Source organism: Gossypium hirsutum, chromosome D08, assembly GCF_007990345.1.
Source record: "Gossypium hirsutum isolate 1008001.06 chromosome D08, Gossypium_hirsutum_v2.1, whole genome shotgun sequence".
Classification (NCBI taxonomy): domain Eukaryota; kingdom Viridiplantae; phylum Streptophyta; class Magnoliopsida; order Malvales; family Malvaceae; genus Gossypium; species Gossypium hirsutum.
In genome coordinates this window covers 59540438-59553338 of record NC_053444.1, presented here as the reverse complement: position 1 = coordinate 59553338, position 12901 = coordinate 59540438, and positions in this window count along the sequence as shown.

Genomic DNA, 12901 nt, shown 5'->3' with positions numbered 1-12901 from the left:
ACTGGAAAGAATCCCTCACCATGACCTAACTTTCCACACAGAAAACAAAATAACGTTAATCTCTCATAGTGAAAGTAGGCTTACCCCTTCTCAATTCTGATCCAAGGACAGTTTCTTGTTTCACTTCAAAGGCATTCTCACATCAATTTTAACCCAGATTTGCATATACCTCCTAATTCCTCTAGTCACCAATGAGGAATCATATTGAACAAACTGACCGATGGAATTCCCAAACTGGCGTGCCAGACCCTCCGAAATCTCTTCCATCGGGAGATTATGAATTTGCAAACCAGAATTCTATGTAAATTAGTGGTACTTGTAACGGATCTTCCCCTGGCCCCATTGGATGGAATATAATAAGATGCCTATTAAATGACCAAGTTATGCCCTCTATTACCCTCTTTATATCAACTTCATAATGGAATATGAACAAAACCCTCTTTTCCCCGATATCAGTGATTGAAATTCCTCCCAACGGATGCCATAAATTAGCCCAAGTCCTTCTCATAGAAGGGAAATGAACCACACTATCCGTCAAGACTCTTCCCACCAAACACAATCTATAATCCTCCTTTACCCTTCCGAATCCTCTTGAAACTGTATTGACACCTTCTCCTCATCCGCAAGATTCTTATCATCGGTCTCCCTAAACCCAACCAAGCCAACACTCCAGCGAAAATCAAAGAAACGGGCTCTATGAGCAGACAAGAGAAATGCACTATTTTGGCAGACGAAAGAGCTCGGTCGTATTATCTTCAAAAGAAGAGTTTTATATCATATAATTAATATTTATGTGTATTGCTCAAAATTTTTAATATAATTAAAAAATATATAACTATTTTAATAATTATACTTGAATAAAAGTGAATAGTAATAAAAGGTGGTGTTGCTTGGAGCCTAATCTCCCCTTTCTTTGCAACAAGAGCCCAATCGTTAGTAGGATGCATAAAAGCCAATAAGGGAGTTGTTAAATGGGTGAAAGAAGGGAAAATTTACTCAATAATAACATCTAATCTACAGTTGATTGATTAATGAAAAATGAATTATTTTATACAACTTTTATCTACTGGAAATGGTGTGTACCCAACCATTATGACATGTCCGCTCCTCTTATTTCCACGTGAGTAGTTCACGCCGAATTCTCTCACCCTTCCCTTGAAAATTTGAATGCTAAAAAGTTAAATAATAAAATATAAAAATGTTTCATTGGTCTACTTCTTTTGCAACCAAATTCATTACTTATTAAAATTAAAAAATGCGAGGAAATAACATATTTTTTTTCTAAAATTCGCTTACATTTTGGAATGATTTTTGTATCACCGAACAAGGAAAAATGCACTAATAATTCAGTTCCTAATGAACCACGTTTTCAATACACAAAACTTCACAAATATAATTCACACCAGAATTTCATTAATCTTTGCGATCCTCTGTTATGGGCATCCATATAAAGTTGAAGTGAAGTAACTAAATGAGTTTGGATTTGAATCCAGGAGATTATTAAAGTTGGGAAAGGATATAAATAGGAGAATCTCAGTACCCTACGCATTACCCCATATGGAGAAAGACGCCGTCCTTACAATACGTTATCGCAACAGACAAATAAAATTGGAAAACTCATACGATTCTATTTTAGAATATTAAAATCTAAGCCATTGGTTTTTTTATTTTTAACTTTTTCCGTATTTTAATAATATAATATTTAGGGTTTAGAATATCTATAAGGTAAGACTGGAACCACAATATTACTAAATTTATATTTAAAAAAATATTCGAACGATAATGGTACTGGAAAGCCTTTGATAGCTGTAATACCCAATTATTGCCCGGGCTCATTTGAATAAACAAATACAGAAATATTAAGCCCAAATACAAAAAAAGTCCAATCAAATGGTCCATTTTTACATGTATATGGCCCGATTACATTAACCCTAGCCCCTTCTGCTTCAGCGCCGCAGCAGCAAGTAGCCCCCGCCTCCAACAGTCCCAATCAGCACACGTCTCGGGGCCAGTCTTCTCCACAAGCGCCGTAATCTCCGCGAATACCTGCAAAACATATTCAAAGAATCTGAAGGAGGAAAAAGAGCAAAGAATAACAATAACAGATATTGTTTTTATTCTTTTTCTCTTTTTTTTCGGGCTATATAAAGCCGTATATATTTTGTATTTAGGGAGTTTTTTTTGGAGGGTAAAAGACATACGAATAGAGAGAAAAGATTGAAAAGAAAATTGAAGGTTAATCGCGTTTATTCTATTTTCATTTTTACTTATTCTTTTTTTTTCTTTTTATTTATTTTGTGAAATAATAGTATAAAAGGGGAGAAGAGAGACTTACCCGGTGGTCGCGTTCTATTCTCCGTCTCGATCGAAGGCCAGGACGGCAATTGAAGCCATGGGAAATCCTTGAACGGCGGCTTCAAGGGTTGGAGAAACCCTAAAAGAAGCAGTTTCTGCTTCAAGGGAAAAATAAAACATTTCCCTAAATTTTTTTTAAAAAAAACTTTAAACAGGTAAAACGGCGTCGTTTAAGTGACTATGACCCGCGCGGTGACCCGACCCAGAGGGGAGGATCCACACGTTCGGGCTTGAATGGGGAAATTGCGCTTTTAGGCCCTCCTGTTTATGGAGCGTTTCAATCAAACCTGTTTTGTTTTTTTAAAATTGAGCCGCATATTTCAGTTTTGTTGCAATTTGGCCCATTGCTGCGCAGCGTTTTGGAAGGCGGGAATAATTTCCCTTGTGGTCCTCCATTGTTGCTTGCGCATTCAAATTGGTCGTTTTTTTATTTATTTTCAATTTCCCCCGTTTTTTCTTTTTTTCGTCTTTTGTTCAATCTAATCCTTTTTTTTGAACTATTTTACTGTTTAATTATTATTTTTTACATTATTATTATATTATATTTATTATTATTATTATTATCATTTATATTTTTGTATATACATACATATTTTAATTCTTGTACGTACATACTTTATACATTTTATGTATATTTTATTTCCATGGTTTTCATAAATAATTGCTTATATTTTATAATACATATGCATTTACCTTATTTTTGCACATATACATATATCTTTTTTAGAGATTATTATAAGTTTTTTTCTTATATATATTTTATTATTTTTTATATGTACATTTATATTTACGTGTTAAGTATGCGCACACTCATATTTTTTAATTTGCTTGTATATTGTGCTTGCGTTTATATATTTTATAAATACATGCGCACACTTATATTTGTTTCATATTGTATATTGACTTTTAACCTCCCTTTTAGCGAATATATTTTGGTTTTAACAATGCATCAAAATTATTTTCTTGATTCAAAATTGTTTTTTAATAAAAGCAATATTCGAAGTTTAAGGATTTTCGAGGGAAATTGAGCCCTAACGTATTGGGTTTTGATTTTCTTTGTTAATCTTAAATAACTGGGGATATTCTTTATTCAAAATGCATGAGTATAAAAATCATTTTTGGGAACTTAACTTGTTGCGTCTTAACGCATTGGGTGTGGCATGTTACTTTCTCAAAATGAAGATTTTCGCATAAAATAAAAGTGATATTCAAAGTTCGGGGATTTTGAGAAATTGTACCCTAACGTATTGGGACTCGATTTCTTTACATGAGTTGAACAATTGATTATCCTTCTCAGATTTCATCATTTGAGTTGTTTTAAAAACTTTTTTTACCCCTCGACACTAAGACATTAAACAATCAATTTGGTACCGATTTTGAGCGTTACGAGGGTGCTAACCCTTCCTCGTGCGTAACTGACTCCCGAACTCGTTTTCTCAAAATTCGTGGACCAAAATAATTTTTAAGGTGAGCCGATCATACCTTAATAAAGGATCGGTGGCGACTCCAGTTTTTATTTTAAAATTCGACAACAAAATTTTTGTTTTCAAAAAACGGTTTCGATAGCTTGGCGACTCCACTGGGGACTTTAGAGAGTCGAGCCATAAACTGATTATGTTTGTCTTTGTGTCGGAAATCAAAAGTTTTTTTTAAAAAAAATTCAGGAGTTCCCTTCATACTCATTGTTTTTTTTCCATCATGGTGTTAGCAACTTTGTATTTGCATTTACATTTTGCATTACATGGTCAGTTTTACCCTTTAAGTGGGAGCGAGAAACTAGTCCTTCGTGAGGTTTTCACCTCCGTGCAGGATAGTGGACTACTTCCAGGATACATCCGTACCTATGTCTTCGTGAGATTTTCATCTCCGTGCAGCCATAGGGAAATGTATCCCCCTGAACTGAACTCGATCCACATGAGCCTATAATGGGTGAGGATTGAGGAATCTGCTGGTTCGGGTACCCTTACTCTAGAAACTAAGCCTCATATAGTGAGATTCAGGAACTTGCCCTAGGTAGAGCTATACCAAACCCTAGTAGATTCCTGAATAAATGTTTTTGCTATTTCATGTTTGTATTGGATTATATCTTTTTGGTGTGATACTGACTTGGGTTTTTTTTTTGTTTTGGTTGCATGACATCATGATTGTATTGCATTTGCATCTTAGAAAAGATATGTTGATTTGAGTTCGATTACTAGATTAGAAAGCTTGTTATGGAATACGGGTTTTTTGATAAGGTGGAAGATAATACGGTGGTCCGAAGAAAACATGACACGAAAAGCCTAACAAGAGGAGTATACAACTTTACTGCATGACCTGAGGATCCAAATTGTCAAAGTTTATTTAAAAGTCATCAAAGGTCCCAATCTCATAAAGAAGCTAATGAACGTGAATGTGCAAGGATTTACGACCTAGATCAAACAAAAATGAGATCAAATTCGTGAGATGTCTCTTAATATCTGAAGGGTCGATGTTTTCACTTGGAGTATGAGGGTAAAGCCATATATATATGTCCGCTTTATGTAAAGAGATTTGTTTTCTAGTAAAGTTTTCTAGTAAAAAAATTGAACATGAATCAACGTCTCTTTTCACATTCATTTCATGCATTTGTATTTCATTACATCATATCCATTAAACACAGTTAAAGGATCCTAATTAACTAAAATCATTGCTCAGTTAACTTGGAAACCAACCAACCAACCAAACACCGTTATGGTACTCGAGCAAAGATTAAGGACATGGATCAGAGATTGGAAAAACTCGAACAGTGTCAGAGGGAGATGCAAGACCGACTTCAGCTACAGGTGCAGGAGCAGTTAGATAAGATGCAACAAGATATGTCTGAGAAGATGCGAGAATCCCAAGATGATATGATGGCAAAGCTAACCAAACTGTTGATTGGAGGAGGTGATAAGGGAAAAGGTCCCATGGCTGATGTCGATGAACCACTCTATCCTCCAGGCTTTACTCCTCAACATGTTCGAACTCAACTGAATATCTGCACAAACCCACTGTCACAATCAGGCCTCAGCAGTCCCAGGCCAGTGCTTCGAACTTTCAAGCTAGATTGGGCTCTAACCCCGAAAACTACCCTGTTAACTCTGCCATTCCTGACTTCAATGAAGTGGCTGAAAAGGAAAGAATAAATGAGGAGTTACCAAAGAAGCTAGAGGAAAGGTGCAAATGGCTCGAGGAGAAATTCAGGGCGATGGAAGTCATTGAAAGCTGTCGTGGGATTGACGCTAAAGAGCTGAGCTTAGTTCCTGATTTGGTACTCCCTCATAAGTTTAAGATGCCGGAATTCGAGAAGTACAATGGGACGACTTGCCCAGAGGCTCATATCACCATGTTCTGCAGGCGAATGGCTGGATACGTTAACAATGACCAGCTATTAATACACTGTTTCCAAGATAGCCTAGCAATGGCAGCATCTAAGTGGTACAATCAGCTGAGCCGTACCATGATTGGTTCATGGAGGGATTTGGCACAAGCATTCATGAAACAGTATAGTCATGTGACAGACATGGCTCCTGATAGAATACCCTTCAAAATATGGAGAAGAAGCCGAGCGAAAGCTTTAGGCAGTACGCACAAAGATGGAGGGAAGTCGCCGTCCAAGTTCAACTGCCGCTCTTAGAGAAAAAATGACGATGCTTTTTATAAATACATTGAATGCCCCGTTCATCATACATATGTTAGGAAGTGCCACAAAAAGCTTTTCTGACATAGTCATGAATGGTGAAATGATTGAAAACGCCATAAGGAGCGGGAAAATTGATGCAGAGGAGAGTAACAAGAGGTCAATCTCAGAGAAAAGAGAAAATGAGGTGAACAACACGAGTTACTCTAAACCAGTTACCGTGAGTCAGCCAAGAAAGGTGGCTACTAACCAACAAGGATCTAGAGTGAAACCAGGTACCGAGAAGCTTCAGTTCACACCAATTCTGATGTCATATAAGGAGTTGTATCAAAGCTTGTTCGATGCGCATGTTGTTGCTCCTCATTACTTAAAACCTCCACAACCTCTGTATCCTAAGCGGTATGATGCGAACGCACAATATGACTACCACGTGGGAATTACGGGGCACTCAATAGAGAATTACATTACATTCAAAAAGCTAGTTAAAAAATTCATCCACATGGGTATTGTCAAGTTGGGTGACTCATCAAGTGCAGAAAATCTGTTACCCAATCATGATTGAGGATGGAAGGACTGCAATGTATGAAGAAGTGGTGAGAAGTTTGCACATCGGTGCCATATATGCAGACACAATTAAAAGGGTCCTTGTTAGATATTCGCCTTAGAGGTGTTCTAAATAATGGGACTGCAGAGGAAACCCCTGAAGTATTTAGAGTCTGTTAGAGTAATGTTCAGAACACACTTGTTGCTTTTAGCCTAGAAGCAATAAGAACTTCTTTGTGAAACAGGCTCATGTCTAAACATTATTATTTTAATAAAATACATCATTGCAATCATCTTTGAGCAAATGCTCTTTCATTCTTTACGATTCTTTCATTCTTTTAGATTTTTTCTGCCAAACTATCCATTTATTCATTCATTTCTTTGTATATCCTTTAGCACCCACTATGGGTCCCCAAATATCAATGACATGAGTGACGCTGCTACAGACTCAAAATCGCCTTCTGAGTGAGACATGTGTTTAGAGGGATCTCATGACTTTGAAGATGTCATAAATTGTTGTCTATTTCTAGACTTATTAAGGATGGTAGAGTAGGAAGGAAATTTTACCTCATGAGGAGACAATAGAGACTGTGACCTTGAGGGAACATGCATGACCGGAAAAAAATAAAGCAAGACGTTGTTGAGTTACTTTAAGCATTCAAAGATGTTTTCGCATGGTCATACCAGGATGTGCCCAGTTTAAGCGTTGTCATTACAATCTGAACAACAACACGATATTAGAAACTTGCAGTATGTTCAAGGTGAATATCATGAATGGTGCAGTGAAAACTCTACTAGGGCAATGCCACTCTTTTTAGTTTATCAAGATTTTTTCCATTAAAGTTGAAATTTTTTCTCTTCGGGTTTTGGCTGAGCTGAAGTAGGATGAAGATCCAATCTTGATACGATTAGTTGAACCTAATTGCAGAAAAAGGCTAGAAACAATTCATCATAGTCAGATGTACCAAGAAATGAATGATGCGAGCTTATAGCAAAAGGTTTGTCCTAGAGAATTCCACGATGGCGACCTAATGCTGAAGAAGATCCTCACTCTACAAAAAATATAACGGAAACCAAATTGGGAAGAACCTTATGTTATAGAGAAGGTCTTTTCCAAAGGAGCTTTGATTTTGAATGAGATAGGTGATAAACCTGCAAAGTCCCATAAACTCAGATTCAGTCAGGAAATACTCCGCTTAAAAAAGGAGAGGACCAAGGTAAAAACCCACAAAGGGCAGTTTGAGTCCCCCAAAAAAAGAAAAAGAAGTGATATGAAGAAAATGAAAAGATAAAAATGAAAATGAAAGAGTAAAATGGAGAGGATAAGGTGAAAACCTGCAAAGGGCGCCTTAGACCAAAGGGGATTTGAGTTGAAAACCCAAAAAGGGCGGCTCAAATGTTGATCAAAATGGCGCTTGAAATTTTTAGAGTAGCTCAAATACTGATCAAAATGGGGCATAGAGTGGTCTTGCTATACCTGAATCAATAGGAAAGGGGTAGGCGACATTTTGGGGGCATCGACAAAGTACTGTAGATCTCTTAAACACATGTTAAAGTCAGAATAGTCTTCAGAAAGCCTGTACAGAGAAGTTCAAGCTGCGATATCTGGGGCACCTAATCCTTATACTATTTTTGTTATTCTTGGAACACTGCATTCATTTCTAAGATACGCATTCCTAAATCAATTTCTTTATTATCCATCTTTATTATCCTCGACAATTTATTCATTTCGAGCTATGCTCAGAACCAACTCGATTCTTATCCATGATCTTTTTGCAAAGCATGTTGCATTAGAATAATATTAATAGACTAATAAAACTTTCACAAGGGAAGTTTCGCATATTACTCTAGAAGTTTCTGAATAATATAGGAACCTCAAATAGGACTATTGTTTAGAACGCACCAGGTTGGAAATCTGATAAAGAAGAGTCTAAATTAAGACCATCCCTTTGAATTTTCTTATCTAAAGTGTTAATTGAACAAAATGGCAAGATGTCGGGTTGGTGATAAAGCTTCAATGAACAAGCAAACAATGATCACCGAATAATAAAAAGAAGTTGTTCTTGGAGAAGGAAGTTCTTAATTTATGCATGAGCATTTGGTATGACACCCTAGGAATGGTGTAAGAGACCAAACAGTTTCACATCCTGTATCCTTGAATTGTGATAGCAAAGGATTGAGAAAAGGCCAAATCTTTTACTCTTGGGTTACAGCGGGAGAAAGATGGCACAATTTTTGCATCCCATTGGATCAAACTTGGAGGTTTACAGTGGGGGCAATCTGGTCAAACATTTTTTGGAAACGCCAGCTGAGAAAAAAAGAGCCATGGCACATTGGCAATAAAACTTTAATAAAATTTGAGTAATGATAACCTAAGTGATAAGAAGGGATGATTCTCGAAAAATGACATTCTGCATTCATTCAAATGTCATTCATACATGCCTAGTTAGGAGCATTTGACTCATTCTGTTCATGACATCCTATTAGGCATAATTAGGTTCATAAAATGAATCATACAGGTCATGTTCTACAGAGAGCAGATCGGTGAAATCATAAGCCTTATCTCCCTGAGCAACAGTGGAGTAAGCTAGGAAGAAAGCAGATCTTGTCTTCATGTATTGGCATGAAGTAGATCGAAGATAGCAGATCTTGTCTTCCCATACTGGTGGCGAAGTAGATCAAAGAAAACAGATCTTGTCTTCATGTATTGGCGTGAAGTAGATCAGGGACAACAGATCTTATCTCCCTAGACAGTAGTGGAGCAGATCAAGGATGACGAATTTTACCTCCCTGAGGTTACAGTGGAGTACATTCAAGCCAGTAATTCTATCTCCATAAGCAGTAGTGGAGCAGATCAAGGATGGCGGATTTTACCTCCCTGAGGTTACAGTGGAGTACATTGAAGCCAGTAATTCTATCTCCTTAGGCAGCAGTGGAATAGATTGAAGATTACAGATCTTATCTCCCTAAGCAGTAGTGGAGCAGATCAAGAATGACGGATTTTACCTCCCTAAGGTTACAGTGGAGTACATTGAAGCCAGTAATTCTATCTCCCTGGGCAGCAGTGGAATAGATTGAAGATTACAAATCTTATCTCCCTAAGAAGTAGTGGAGCAGATCAATGATGGCGGATTTTACCTCCCTGAGGTTACAGTGGAGTACATTGAACCCAGTAATTCTATCTCCCTGAGCAGCAGTGGAATAGATTGAAGATTACAGATCTTATCTCCCTAAGCAGTAGTGGAGCAGATCAAGGATGACGGATTTCACCTCCCTGAGGTTACAGTGGAGTACATTGAAGCCAGTAATTCTATCTCCCTGGGCAGCAGTGGAATAGATTGAAGATTACAGATCTTATCTCCTAAGGCAGTAGTGGAGTAGATCGAAGATGGCAGATTTTACCTCCTTGAGGTTACAATGGAGTATATTGAAGCCAGTAATTCTATCTCTCCGGTCGGCAGTGGAATCGATCGAAGAAAGAAGATCTTCTCTTCATGTATTGGCATGAATTAGATCAAAGTGAGCAGATTCCCATACTGGCGGCGAAGTAGATCGAAGATACAAGTTTTATCTCCCTGAAGTTGCAGTGGAGCAGACATAAATAACCGGTCCTATCTCCTTAGAGTTGCAATGGAGTGGATTAAGACCACATATCTCATCTCTTTGAAGTTGCAGTAGAGCAGATCGCATCAGATTTATCTTTAAGTTGTAGTAGAACAAATTGAAGCTACAAGTCTTATCTCCCTGAGGTTGCAGTGGAGCAGATTAAAGATAGCAAATTTTATTCTTTTGAGAAGCTACAATGTACGAATCCTATCTCCCCGACATTATAGTAGAGTAGATGGAAGCACCAATTCCAGTACTTCTGAAGATGCAGTAGGAGGGGACGAGGCTATCTGAGGAGGAGAAGCATTGAAGGAGTTGATGCTTAGTAAGTCCGGGCATAATTGGGCTTTTCAGTTTTTGCTCTGTTCCTGTTACACAACAACGAGCAAAGAGGGGCAGCTGTAATACCCAATTATTGCCCGGGCCCATTTGAATAAACAAATACAGAAATATTAAGCCCAAATACAAAAAAGGTCCAATCAAATGGTCCGTTTTTACATATATATGGCCCGATTACATTAACCCTAGCCCCTTCTGCTTCAGCGCCGCAGCAGCAAGTAGCCCCCGCCTCCAACAGTCCCAATCAGCGTACGTCTTGGGGCCAGTCTTCTCCACAAGCGCCGTAATCTGCGCGAATACCTGCAAAACAAATTCAAAGAATCTGAAAGAGGAAAAAGAGCAAAGAATAACAATAACAGATATTGTTTTTATTTTTTTTCTTTTTTTGGGGGGGCTATATAAAGCCGTATATATTTTGTATTTAGGGAGTTTTCTTTGGAGGGTAAAAGACATACGAATAGAGAGAAAAGATTGAAAAGAAAATTGAAGGTTAATGCGTTTATTCTATTTTCATTTTTACTTATTCTTTTTTTTCTTTTTATTTATTTTGTGAAATAATAGTATAAAAGGGGAGAAGAGAGACTTACCCGGTGGTCGCGTTCTATTCTCCGTCTCGATCGGAGGCTAGGACGGCGATTGAAGCCATGGGAAATCCTTGAACGGTGGCTTCAAGGGTTGGAGAAACCTTAAAAGAAGCAGTTTCTACTTCAAGGGAAAAATAAAACATTTCCCTAATTTTTTTAAAAAAAACTTTAAACAGGTAAAACGGCGCCGTTTAGGTGGCCATGACCCGTGCGGTGGCCCGACCCAGAGGGGAGGATTCGCGCGTTCGGGCTTGAATGGGGAAATTGCACTTTTAGGCCCTCCTATTTATGGCGCGTTTCAATCAAACCTGTTTTGTTTTTTTAAAATTGAGCCGCATATTTCAGTTTTGTTGCAATTTGGCCCATCGCTGCGCAGCGTTTTGGAAGGCGGGAATAATTTCCCTTGTGGTCCTCCATTGTTGCTTGCGCATTCAAATTGGTCGTTTTTTATTTATTTCAAATTTCCCCCATTTTTTTTGTCTTTTGTTCAATCTAATCTTTTTTTTGAACTATTTTACTGTTTAATTATTAGTTTTTACATTATTATTATATTATATTATTATTATTATTTATTATTATTATCATTTATATTTTTGTATATACATACATATTTTAATTCTTGTACATACATACTTTATACATTTTATGTATATTTTATTTCCATGGTTTTTATAAATAATTGCTTATATTTTATAATACATATGCATTTACCTTATTTTTGCACATATACATATATCTTTTTTAGAGATTATTATAAGTTTTTTTCTTATATATATTTTATTATTTTTTATATGTACACTTATATTTACGTGTTAAGTATGCGCACACTCATATTTTTTAATTTGCTTGTATATTGTGTTTGCGTTTATATATTTTATAAATACATGTACATATATACTTTAAATTAAAATATTTGTTTCATATTGTATATTGACTTTTAACCTCCCTTTAGAGAATATATTTTGGTTTTAATAATGCATCAAAATTATTTTCTTGATTCAAAATTGTTTTTTAATAGAAGCAATATTCGAAGTTTGGATATTTTCGAGGGAAATTGAGCCCTAACGTATTGGGTTCTGATTTTTTTGTTAATCTTAAATAACTGAGGATATTCTTTATTCAAAATGCATGAGTATAAAAATCATTTTTGGGAACTTAACTTATTGCGTCCTAACGCATTGGGTGTGGCATGTTACTTTCTCAAAATGAAGATTTTCGCATAAAATAAAAGTGATATTCAAAGTTCGGAGATTTTTAGAAATTGTACCCTAACGTATTGGGACTCGATTTCTTTACATGAGTTGAACAATTGATTATCCTTCTCAGATTTCATCATTTGAGTTGTTTTAAAAACTTTTTTTACCCCTCGACACTAAGACATTAAATAATCAATTTGGTACCGATTTTGGGCGTTACGAGGGTGCTAACCCTTCCTCGTGCGTAACTGACTCCCGAACTCGTTTTCTCAAAATTCGTGGACCAAAATAATTTTTAAGGTGAGCCGATCACACATTAATAAAGGATCGGTGGCGACTCCAGTTTTTATTTTAAAAGTCGACAACAAAATTTTTGTTTTCAAAAAACGGTTTCGACAATAGATATGTAGTATCGTTTTATTTAAATTTTTTGTAAGTTGTTTATTTCATGCGAAACAAGTACTCTTTTATATTTTCCTTTTGTCTTATTATTTTGGGTAAACTACAAAAATAATCAGTTTTGTTTGTTTTAGGTTACATTTTAGTCACTTATGTTTGAAATGTTACGTTTTAGTCACTTACGTTATCATTTTGTTACGAAATGGTCACTTTACCGTTAAACTCCATTACCTTCCTAA